General features: G+C 34.0%; 1 protein-coding gene across 5 annotated transcripts in view; it reads left to right on the forward strand.

Annotated features, from left to right (window-relative positions):
• Htr1f (5-hydroxytryptamine receptor 1F) overlaps nt 1-13,306 on the forward strand; it is a 137,547-nt gene that overhangs the window by 117,201 nt on the left and 7,040 nt on the right. For 2 of the 5 annotated variants that reach the window (XM_063224768.1, XM_063224769.1), the window contains one exon: nt 12,792-12,835. The exons of 2 other annotated variants lie outside the window; for them this stretch is intronic. The gene's annotated coding sequence lies outside the window, so the exon portion shown is untranslated. Of the gene's footprint in view, nt 1-10,442; nt 12,266-12,791; nt 12,836-13,306 lie in introns of those variants that run through there. One more of the 5 variants, XM_005008693.4, reaches the window with a different exon arrangement.

Consider the following 13,306-nt stretch of genomic DNA (forward strand, 5'->3'; position numbering starts at 1 on the left):
AACATACCCAGTGACTAATAAACTTTTGCACGGCATTTAAGGGTAATAGACAAGTAGAGAATTAACACAAATTCTAAGGATAAACTTGTCAAAACACTAATTTCCAGTGGTTTTCACAGTACGAAATTTAGCTTGATGATAGTAAGGCAAATGTTATTGCCTGCATGTAGGTGTCCCCCAAAAGCCTCAGGTGCTCATAAGGTGGGACTCTGGGGAATTAGCTGAATCATAGGTGTGTGGTTCTGGGTTAAGGTGTGTGATGCTGGGATTAAAGGTGTGATAACTAAATTGCTCTACCCTAGTTCCAGGTTTTGTATCATGGAAGCCCCACCCTTGGTGTATGTGGCCCTAATTAATAGATGTATAGTATGAATGGAACAGAGAGAGACAGAAGGAAGCTAACAGATTGCTGTTGGTTGCTGGTCTCTTATCTGTTCTGCCATGGACCATTTCTTCTCCGTGATGCCCCCTCGGCCATGCTGCTCTGCCTTGCAGCCAGTTAGCTACTGCCTGAGAGCTGAAATAAACATTCCTCCTATAACTTGGGTGTTGGTGCTTTGTCCCAGCAAAGAGAAAGTAACTGAGACAGCAAATAATACTCCTGTGTCTATGAATTGTTCTTCACAATCAGTACCAAAAAGCTGTTAACTGAGGCTGACTGCACCCAGGATAGAACCACATCGGCTTGGATTGCTTACATTCCAGTTTCTTTACTTAGCTCCGCTGTGTCTCAGATGATCTATTAAATTCTCCTACAGTTATTGTGTCTCATTACAAACCTAGCAGGAAAACTGGAGAGTGTCTTCATTTATTCAGGCTGCTATAATAAAAACAGCGACCAAAAAAAACATAAACAGTACACATATTTCTCATGGTTATGGAGGCAGGGAAGTTTGAGAGAAAGACAAAGATTTGGTGTCTAATGAGGCCCTGCTGCCTTTACACACAGCCACCTTGTCACTTTAACCACAAAAAGTGGAAGGAGGAAGAGCCCATTTTTTTTAATGTATTTTCTAGCTGATATATAGAGACATAAAAATTGTACATGATAATGAAATATGACACAATGTTTCACACATTGCACAATGTTTGAATCTGTTGAAACACATTTAGCTCCTCAAACATATATCATTACTTTATGGTAAAATCCTTCAAAATCCTTTTTTTCTAGCTTTCTGAAAGATAGGGTACATTGTTATTGGTCATCAGTGTACTGCACAGCTCACTGAATGTTACTCTTACCTCGCTGCACGTAGCACCCATTGAGCAGCCTTTCCCCATCCCCTCGCACCCTCTGCAGCTCTGATCGCCATTCTGCTCTCGACTTCTCTGAGGAAACCTTTTAGCCTTCACTTATGAACAAGATCATGTGCTATTCATCTTTCCATACCTGGCTTACTTCACATAACATAAAGATGAGCAGTCTTTCTTGAGTCTCTTTACTAGAGTATTATCCCTTTTATGAATGCTCCTTTCCCATGACCTAATCCTACCCCATCCTTTCATCCTAATACTATTACCTTGAGGTAAGGTTTCTGACATATGAATTTGGAAGCATAAACATTTGGATTACAGTGAAGAGTTATCAAGACTATTGAACAGTGAACTTTTGTTTTGTTTTTTGGATTGAACTCACGACACCACGCTTGCCAGGCAGGTGCTGTGTACTGAGCTATATCCCTGGATTAAATTTTGAAATAGTCTTTCTCCCAATTTTGTGATTCTTTCATGCAAAGGAAAAACTGCCAAATATAGTGTTTTGTTCCTACTGTGTACTAAACTCCAACTTTTGTACGGAAAAGTTCTGTTGCATGGACACTTTTTCATTGTAATTTTATTATTTTATGAAAATTGATCAAGTAAAATAAACACTTGTGAATTAACTATATTATTTTGCATAATCTTTACAATGCGTAAGATAAAAGAGAACTTTGCTTTGACAGGTCTTAGAGAATGTTTCAAGAACATTAACTCATATTTAATTATTGTGCTTACTGAACCTAAAAATGAGTATGCTAGCAAAATTGTGTAAATGATTCATTGACTGAAAACTCCTGACACAATGTAATGAAAATATCAACCTAATCTATTCAATAGTAAATAAAATATGAATACAAATGGGCTGAATAACATTTAACTCATGTTTAGAGTATTTATGCTTATGGTTTGTAAACCCATCTTGAGCAAAAACATCAATCCAACAATCAAGTATACTGGGAACAAGTATTTAAGAAATAAGTGGACATTTTAGATGGATTTCGCTTTTTAAAGAAATTGTATCAGAGCAGAATATCATGACATAGTACATGCAGATTTTGTTTGATAATTATATTTTAGATGTGTATAAATATGAATATGTACAAAAGAAACAATAAGGAAAGTTGGCAGTCTGGAAGATAAGTCTAAAAGGGGATAGTAGAAAAGTATGCATCTTGACAAATATTGATTGATCCATACCATATGTCAGGCACTGTTCCAAGAATATATTAATGTTGGGATACATTAATAAACTGAATGATGATCCTGACACTCAAATCAGTTACTTTCTAGGGGATAAACACAGACAAAACACTCATGATAAACAAATACATAGGTGATTATAAATGTTAAAAGAAACTGTAGCTACATTACAAAGGCGAAGGAGAGGGTATCACAGGGAAGATGAGAGGTAAATGTAAACTCCAACATTAAGTTAAAAGGTTGAAATTTATACAAAGATTTGATGAAGATGATGGAGTTAATTAACAAAGTCGTTATCTCAAGACACCAGGAAATAGAGGAATGATTCTCCCATAAGTGTGCATCAGAATCTCCTGGGGCAGGAGTTAAAACACAGATTGCTAGACTCTGATACAAAGTTACTGACTTGGTATGTCAGTATAGGCACAAGAGTCTCCACTTCTTAATGTTCCCAGAGAGAATTTTAGGGACCAACTGAAAGATAAGAGGAGATAAAAGCTTTGCCTGAACTACTCACTTAACCAATAAACGTTGCTCCTTTTTTTAAGACACTATCGTCTCTTCTTGTAATGAAAACTTATTTTCTAATTAATGTCGTTAGTTTTCTTTTGACTTTAGCTGCTTTTCTTCTTTCCAACTTTCTTGCTACCTTGTATCTTTCCCATAACAAGATATATCAGCCAGTAATATGCTTTTTCCCTTTTATATAACTAATGAGTATTTCTCAAGAAAAATTGAATTGTAAAGATTGATGTCTATACAACTTTAAACAATACATAGAATTCTTTTATTTGTTGTTGACCATCTTTTTTCCAATAGCAACTTGATCATGTGCTCATCGTATTCTTCGTGAACTCTGCCTCTTCCCCCACACCCCGGATGATACCATGTCCCATTCAAAGAGGAAAAAGTTGACAGCATACGAAAACCACCAACTTCTTGCCAATCCACCCCATCCCCAACACTTGCATGCTAAGATACTCAGAGTCCATAAACATTTGCTTCATTTATAGCCTATCATCTAGTATAATTCAGAAACTATTCACTATTTATAAAGAACTATTTATAAGGATGTGATAGGGGTCAGAGAAATCCAGTCAATAGTTCTAAGCATGCTGCTATGTATGATGGCCAAGTGTGAACTTAACCATCAGGTTTACATATGACCTGCACACAAAGACAGTTCTTTATGACAACAATACCACCAGTGTCTCTTTGCTGTGCTGCACCACTTGGAGCAGTGAAGAACAATTGAATTGTTCAAGTTCCTGCTGACACTTTGTCTGCTCAGAAACCAACCAAACACACCAACTTCTATACAGAAACCACACTTACGCTAACCTTACTGGCATTTGCAGACAAAATGTTTGTAGAACTTGCAGTCTCAAAGAAAGAAAATCTATTAATAGCAACAACATTGCTCAGCATATTAAATCTTTCCTCAGCTTCTGCAAAACTAAAAATCTATGTAGTTTTTAAAACTGCCAACATTTTGTCACATTTTATATATCTATTATCAAAGTACAATAAAATGTAGGGATAATTTTTCATATTTGTCTTGACTTAATGACTTTATTTTAGAATTCATACTATTAAATTTACTACTTATTATAGTTTTTAACATTTGTTTACCAACTGTATAGAAACAGTTCATTATTTTTAAAATGAATGTGGCTGTTCATATATCTTCAATATAAAAAAGAAAATATTTGAATGCTTGGATTCTTAAAATGACTACCAGAATGTTTATCTTATCATATTGCAATGATTTGTGTGTGTATATATATATATATATATATATATATATATGTATATATATAATAGTAAACTATTTGAATCTTTTATGCTATATTCATTTTTATATCGAGTGCTAGCTATCCTGCTGTAAATAAAGGATTTCTCAGTAAGAATGTGTCATCTTTCCCCAATTGCTTATAAACAATATATTCCTACATGTTATGAGATGCATATTTTCCCATATGCAGAGTCCACCCAAAAATGTGTTCTCACTTTAGGAAAAGAAAAATTCATATAAATATTTTAGTATTAAATTTATTGAGGCATCAAAAAGTTTTTTAGTCACTTTTGTCCTCTATGGTTACAAGAGGTGCTCAAAGTGGTGGTCATTAGCTTCCAGACATTTATTAGTTTGGGTGGCCTTGGTCACAGAGATTGTTCCATGTCCATTTTCAGTTTCTTCTGTAAGGGCAGAAGTGTGGTGGGTTTTCTGTGATACACAACATCCTCTAGAATCCCCAGTATGAGAGTAACACCATCTGTTGAAAAACATCATGCTATTTTCCTCTTCCTGAAGTGTACACTTCTTTTTTGGCAAACTCTGTGTATTGAATCTAGTACCTAATACAATGCTTAATAAGCTTTCATTGATTGATTGTCAAAATTCAGGAAATAAACCCATAGATTCAACACTAGTGTTTTATAATTCCTTTCAGGTGCCACTTCAGATTGGCTGTATGCTAAATCACAACTAGGTACTGTAATATACAAACCATCATCACTTAATTGCATCATTTCTGACACATTCAACAAGTCTCTCCAACACACATACTTTCATTAGTCTTAGCTCAATAATAATAAATAAACTATTTTAATCTAGAGATGCTAATGGCCATTATTACACTAGTAACCAAATTAAAGAAATGTAAAAATAACAGAGATAAAAGTGAGAATTTTTAAAATTAAAAATTCTAACCCTTAAATTTTAGAAGGGAGAAAGAGTATTTGACCACAAATTTGCTATCCTTCAATAGAAAAAAATAAGTAAATTCAAAGTACATGAAGAAGAATTCTTTTTCACTTGCAACTCAAAAATAAATAAATTTGTCACAATTATCTTGGGACCCTATCTCAAAATGTTAGTATGGTAATCATGCCCTGTCCTACAAATTGTATCTTGACCTTCTATAATAGAGTATTATGTAAAAAATAGAGACAAACAAGATATTTTGTGAAACATTATGTAAATCCAACTTAAAAAAATGGAAAAATACCCTTCTTATTTAAAATCATGTCCTTCAGTGTGTATTTGGATTAAACATGTTTCAGTCAATCCCCACCTGTTTCATTCAAGTTTGAAAGTTAAATTTTTCCATATTTTAGTTACCAGTCTTAGTAAATTAGCAGGCTGGAAGACCACATTGCATTGAGGAGAGCTCCAAATCATGCTCATATAACATCTGTCTGTGTTCAGTGCTGTACATTCTATACCATTAATAAAAGATAGTGGATCTACTGCCAATTTCAACTGATAGCAATTAGCCCTCAGACTGTGTTATGAGACTTCTGCTTTGCATAAAAGACCAACCAAGCCATGAGTGCTTAATAAATGTTAATATGGTACTAATCACTTGTTTCATTTATGAGTTAATTCACTGACATTTTGTAAACCTACTTGATTTTAAAACGTACTTAAGTAAAAACTGTAAATAAAAGCACTCAAACAAGAAAAAGTGCATCAAAGGTGAAAGAAGAGAAAGAATACTTTTAACTTGACATATTTACAAAAATGTGTAATAAAATATGAATAATGATAGGATGAAATGCCTTCATTCTATTGCTTATATTTACATATAATATAGTAACAGTTTAATGCCTTTCAAGTGGTAATGAAAACCAAAACAGGAAAAATGATTTTTTTTTTTTTTGAGGGACTACCAGAGATTGAACTGACGACCTCTTGCTTACCAGGCAAGCACTTGAATCACTGAGCTAAATCCCAGGTCTGGAAGTGATTATTTTACTTGTAATTGCTTACAATTATTATGCATAAAAAAGTTGAAGTTGTTAAATCAAATATTGTTGTAAAAAGTGTCTTTTAAAGTCACAACTGCAGCCTTCTTTTTATTTGAACACATCCTAAAAGTGTGATACTTTTTCCAAATCATTACCAGAATGCTTTCATTCATGTGTTGGAAAGTTATCCCAGTGTAGCAGTGTTGGGAGGAAGGGGTCTAAAGGGAAGTGTGCAAGTCATGAATTTGGTACTCCAGGAATGAATTAGTGTCATGATTGTAGGAGTCAGTTTATTATTGTGAGAGCGGTTTATCATAAAAACAAATTTAGCCCCCTTTCACCCTAGCCCTCCCTTGACCTTCCATTTTCTGCTTTGGAATGATGCAGTGAAAGGCCCTGCCGGATACTAGCCTTCTGATCCTGGACTTCACAGCCTCCAGAATCATAAGAAATAAAATAGCTGTTCGACATAAGTTACCTAGTTTGTGGTATTTTGTTATAGTAGCACAAGACAGGCTAAGACTGTGTCTTCTTAATAAGCTGAAATCCCATCTGAGGAGTAAACATCAGCTCATATTGCCTTCATAACCCCACATTTGACATGTCTCCCAATGCCTCCTCTACCCCATAAAAACACATTTGACTTCACTCTTTAGTTCCACCGACAAACAAAAAACATCTCACAAGTCTGCATGGTCTATTATAAAATCTGCACATGCCTATTTATTTCTCTGATATAATAGGTGTTACTATAGCTAGTTTATTTAAATATAGTACAGTTTCCCTAACACTGCCATTGTTGTATTTAGTCATTTTCACAAGTGTAGCAGACTACTTAGCAGATGTCTCTTCAAAATACTAAACTGAACCAGTTAAACAACGAAATATGTATGTATGTAAATTCCATTTAAAACCAGGATTGCTGTCTTCTTTCTAGATTTTTAAAAAATTTTTATTAAAACTACTTAATGGATAGACTTAATGAATCAATAGACCCATGTTCATGTCTACCAAGAAATAGATAATCTTGCCAAAGAAACACTCTTATATGTGTGCACATTTCTCGTGGGTAAGTCGTTTTAAAAAGACTCCCTGTGATTCATTTGTCCTTTGGAAGGTCCAAAAAATGGGGAAGTGTGTGATGCCCTACTTTTTAGTATGGACTAAAAGCCAAATCTTAGCTGATTACATAAATCTTCCTCAAACACTACCATCATTCCTGTAATAATAAGACATAAGGAAAAGGATGAAGAATTAATTTCTAATATCTACTTAGAAGCATACCTGCTTATATTAATCTGAGACTGTTAGCAAAACAATAAAATATTACTGGGGTAAGGTTTAATGAAACTATTAGAGTGAATATCAATGTTGAAAAGTTTAGAGGACAAAGACCAAGAAAGTAAAAACTTACATTTAGTCTATTTACAACCTAAAGTCAAAGAAGGCAATACTTCAAATTAAAGCAACAAAGTAGGAGACTCACAGAGGTTTACTTGGGAATGATGCAGTTCTCAAAACTATCAGAGAAAACTTCTAACTACTGTTTCTCAAAGCTTATAGAAAAGATGGTCTCTATAGCCGCCCACACATCTGACTGGAACCATGATAGTCATTGACTTTCCTGCTCTTTGACCTCCCAGTCTTTATGAAAATTCTACTCTAAAGCTGGAGTGCTTGGAGAAAGAGACTTTGGGACATGCAGTACCCTTCTTCTCTACATCTGGGTATTGGGAGCTCTTAGCAATACTGAATGGATAACAAACAATCTGGAATAGTTCATATAACTCAGCATTGATAAACATGACACTGGCTTTGGGTTCATGTGATATGGAGATTGGAAAAACAGAATCAGATTATTACTGAAAACCTTCCAGTGGAGAATTGAAAGATGTTAAGAGAAAATTAGATGAATAAGAAGTAGTCAACTCACATTTAGCAACAGAACAATTTTAAAACATGTAATCTGCAAAAACCTGAAAGATAAACTATCGCTAATGAGCTTATAAGTCTGCCCAAAGGGTTTGCTAAGAAATATTCAGTACTAGCGACAAAATTTTGTAGCTGTGTAAAGTGAAAAGAAATAGAAGAACTAAAACTTGGTGCTCAAAATTTAGAAGAGATATGTAAGATACAGCATTTGCTGGATAGAAAAAAACTATTTCATATTACTGTTTTGTCCTAGTAGCAAAAGTGTGTCAAAGTAAAAATGGCTCCAGGGGGGGGAAAAAAAAAAAAGATCAAGAAGATGACTATAAAGCCTTCCATTAAGATTTAAGAAAAATTTAAGAGACACCTTGTAGAGCCCTCACGCTAGACACAAAGATATCTACATTCTTAAAGGTGTTATTTCATAGCACTAATATTCTCCCCAAAGAAGAAACTAGTGTTTCTGGCGAAAAAAAATTGTGCATGTGCTTTGGAAAATGTAATTTTGGCAGTCAGATTCATAGGAAAACACAAAGTTTTTAAGAGAATTATATTAACTTGAACTAAAATGAAAGGAATGTTTCAAAATGAAAATAGAAAGTGGGCTGAGAAGGCTGTGTAGGTGTAATACTAAACTATTTCTCATAGACCAAAAAGAACTCCAAGGACAGAGTCAAGAGCCTGGAGGGGTATTTAAGAAGTACAGAGTAGAGTCACTTATGAATACAAGTAGAAAAAGTGGGCCTTAATAAAAATGAATTTCTCACCCTCAGCAGAGAACATTCAAATAACATTTGCCTGGATGGATTTCAGGTCATTTGCATTATGTGTCTTTGTTGCCTCATCTCTTTGAACGTGAGTACCTATTTCATTTACACTGTCCCTAAATTACATACTGAGACTCAGGGAACAGATAACTTGCAATTTTAGTTCACATGTCTTTAGGTCAAGAAGAACTACAGTCTAAATACCTCACCCTTTTCTTGACCTAATAGATGGTATAAGATCATAGACTTCAAGATTGGTATCATGACTGAAAGAGTTTTGGGGAGCCCAGGCGATGAATATATATTGCATATGGAAAATATGGGAATCATTAGAGCCAAAAGACAACTAGAAAGATAATCCATAAATTGAGAATGAGATCCTGTCAAATATCTAAGATAAGCACATTATCCTGGACAGACTTATAGTACAGTATGATGGGGAGGAGTGGGTATCCGAAACCAAATGAGGGCAAACTAGAACAATGCACATTAAAAACTTCAGACACTAGATTCAGAGGCATCAGGCTGAGGAAACAGGCCAAGGACAAGTAGTTTGAGTCCTGTTGAGGTTCAGGAGCACATAGCATTAAAAAACAGGAAAGTAATGTCTACATGGAAAATGCAGTAAGATTGCCTTGACAAAAGTGTGGTAAAGCCTTTGGGTAGGCTCACATTTTCCTCTGTAAGCAGGTCTCCCCTGAAACAATGGAGTTAGAGCTCACATCTAAACTTGGAACCCCTCCTTAGCTTTCAGACCGTAATCTCAAACTCTGAACATGACTTTGAGCTTTTTCTTTTTCTTTTTTTTCAATCCTTCCACATCACATGAACTCACGTTTTGTGTGTTTCTCCTATACACCTCTTGAAGACCTCAAACTATTCAGACCTGACCTATTTTACAGCCTAACACTGTCCTGTGCCTCCTGAAATTATCAGTATCACAGCAACATCTTCCTTGGCCTTTAACTTTGAACCTAGATGCATCCCAATTCCCTATTTGATTTCTAAACAATCTACTTATCTTTCTCTTTGTGTGTAATCTATGCTGAAGGGAAAACACCAGGCCAATTTTATTCCAGTTACTTTTTAAAGTTCTAATTTCACCTACATCTGCAAGAATGCTCTGTAGTCATTTAGCTTACAACTTCTCCTAGAGGAGCAACTCCGTGTCTTGAAGCCCTGGTTTACTTGCAGATTCTCCTCTGCCTAAAAGCAGATCATATCCTTTTACCTCCCTTCTGAAACACTTAGGAGACTTCAAATTGCCTAAAAAATAAACTCCAGTCTGCTTGCCATAGCAAGCAAGTCCCTCATTATCTTTCTCAGTTAACTTCTGTCTCTCACTTCCAAAGAAGTCCTATTGTGCCTTGCAGCATTTAAGTAAGCAGTACATCAAAAACTTCATGCATATGAATGCTTCTTCCATTTCTATGCCTCTGTATTTTCTCATATTTGTCTGTCCTCTTGGAAAGGCTTTCATTGTTTTGGCATGATATGATTAGTTCTCTTTCATTAATATTTAAAAGATACTTCATACATACCTTCACAATTTACTTATTGCTTTGTATAATTGTGTTTAGCTGCTTCATTGTTGTGGCTAGCTTTGAAAAGACAGAATAATATTCTGTTTTGTTTTGTTTTGTTTTGTTTTGCTCTGCTCTGGGCTTATCTTCTACACCCATCAGATTAATCGTCACATAAATATCCTAAATATCCTCAGTAAATAGTTCTTAGAGGAATAAATGGGAGCAAAGAAAAGAAGAAAAAGCCTCGGAGTTAGAAAAGCAGTAAAAACAATGTAGAAATAACTAAAAATGTTTTTGTGTTGGTTATTACCTTCCTTTCTACTGAATATGGCTCCCATTTGAACATCCATCTCACTTTATAGCCAAATCTTCACTTTATAGAAGTACTGTATTTCACAGGCATCATAACTAAAGTAGAGCTGTTAAGTAATACATTTCCTAGCATGAAGAGCAGTTGAGAGAATACATTTGTTCCATATTTATTTGTTACCTTTATAGAGAAGCTGATTAAATTTCTATGTCTCAGTTTTCTTATCTATGAAGAAAACCATAGTAATGGGATTCACGTTACAGAGAAGCTTGAAGGATTAAATGGCTGATTACAGGTGAAACTCTTAGAGATATAAACTATAGATATAAATACTCAGGAAAGATAAATACTACTATTGATCTAACTGAAATAGCCAACTTGTAGGTTCTTGTGAGATATTGATAGAATTTAATAATACTATCTTAACTCTTCAATGTTATTATACAAATTATTTGGCTATGACACCCCCCATTAATCATATTTATGCATGTAGGAGCTAAGAGCTAATAGTTTAATCTAAAGACAAAGTGAAACATTGAGAGCAAACACACACTTTAATATCTATTAACAATTAGATTTATTTTTTAAGGGTAGAAAAATTTATTGAGGAATAGGAATGGGGAATAAGGATAGCTCCTGAGAGGCAGGAGGGGTCCTAAATGGGTTATGCTAGGTCTTAGACTTGAAAGGCTGTGTATAAACCAAAGAATAAACACATCACGTAACTAAATCACCAAAGTGATAAATATTCTTGATGAGGAAAGCCTGAGAGCATTTTTGTCCTTCTGCTATTTTCAAGAAGGCTTGATGTGCCTACTCTCCTTAGCATAATCTTGATTATTTCACAGTAAAGACATTTGAATTAAAGAATTCAGTTTACCTTTTAAAAGTAAGAGACTTAAATTCAGTAACTCAAAAGTGTTCCCTAGCACTATGAAAACACACAGTTAGAACTTAAATTATAAAGGAATAACAGAAATATCAGAACAGCTCACAGCACACAGGAATTCACATATGCTATTGCACTGGGAAAAAAAAAATTAGACAAGCAGATGAGAAGCAACCATATTGTTTCAGCCAGAAACCTGACTTCCTAGAGCACTAATATTAGCATTGTTCAGGAGCTCACAAGAGTACTGAACTTAAGGAGCTCACATCAGATTTTCTAAATCACCAAGTCCAGAGGCATAATCCGGCAATCTATGTTTTTACAAACGTTACAGGCTTATAAATTTGTAAATTTTACTAAATTTGAGAAAGACCAGCTTAGAATTATTAAGGAGAAGTTAATCTTCATTATTTATGTGGAGTTCTGTTAGTTGCCCTTTACAAATGAATGTTGATATTTTAATGTAGATAGTTATTTAACAACTCCTCAATTATACGCTAAACAAGCACTAATTTTTTCCACAGAAGACATTCAAATTTTTTCTGCCATTCAATTTGCTTGACGGAATTGCATCAATGCATATCTGAAAACCAAAACTACATTTAGTGTGGTAACCCAAACAATATTCAAGGTATTTTACAATATATTTAACCTCATCATATATATTGTTATTTATACTTTTATGAAGTAATTGATATAAAAATATTAAATACTGTTAACTATTTTGTTTCAACAATTGAAAGATTACCATTTTAAAGTAAATATCACTAGTTAATATATGTAATTTAGTAATAATTATGTGATAAATATTCATTTTTAATATTTGTAATAAATATTTGCCTAATTTAAGGTATGACAGTATAACAATTATACCTAAGAATAAAATTTCAGATTTCTACTTTTCCTCTGTCTTTCCCTAAGATCCAAGTAGCTGCTAAAGTATTATTATTAAAAGAGAAGTATACTAATTGGAAGGAAGACTATCTTACAAATGTTAATCATATTTCATTACACTCCAATTGCTCTTACTTGGCCTCTAATTAAAATAACAGAAACAAAAGCAACAATTATAAGTCAGGGGTGGAGAGTTCTCTTTCAGAAGCAAGGTAACAGTCATTACAATGGTGATTTATGTGGAAAAATCACTTTCATTTCAGAGTGAGTGCTATTGGGAACTCAACTCACTGACAAGCTCACCTCGGTAAGTGGGTTTTTTGGGCATATGTGCCGTTGATATAATAAATGTGGTTATTTGACTCCAACTGATCTCATTTTATCTCTGTAAGCCAAATTAACTACTACATCCACAAAGACTACAAACATTCTGACATTTAGCTCATTTCATAAAATTATCATGGAATGCTAGATAAATTACTTTTTAAAACTCATTTTTGTTTATGTAACCTCTATACCAAATATTTAAAGTTCTTTTAGTCTCCACAGACCCAATAAGAATGTCCTTAATGTAACTTTGAATTAAATACGTTATTTATGATTTTGAATATTGCCTTAGTATAATACTTTTTTATATTTCTTTGATTTCATAATACAAAGTACATATTTAATGACAAGTGCTTTCAAGCATTTCCTGCTATATAAAAAGAAAAAAACAGTCAGGGTTAATGTAATTATTAAAAGGAATTCTATAATACTAGACATTTTTACTGCATAA

The sequence above is a fragment of the Cavia porcellus genome, unplaced genomic scaffold, assembly GCF_034190915.1.
Source record: "Cavia porcellus strain 051 isolate PalLab524CR breed Dunkin Hartley unplaced genomic scaffold, mCavPor4.1 scaffold_15, whole genome shotgun sequence".
NCBI lineage: Eukaryota > Metazoa > Chordata > Mammalia > Rodentia > Caviidae > Cavia > Cavia porcellus.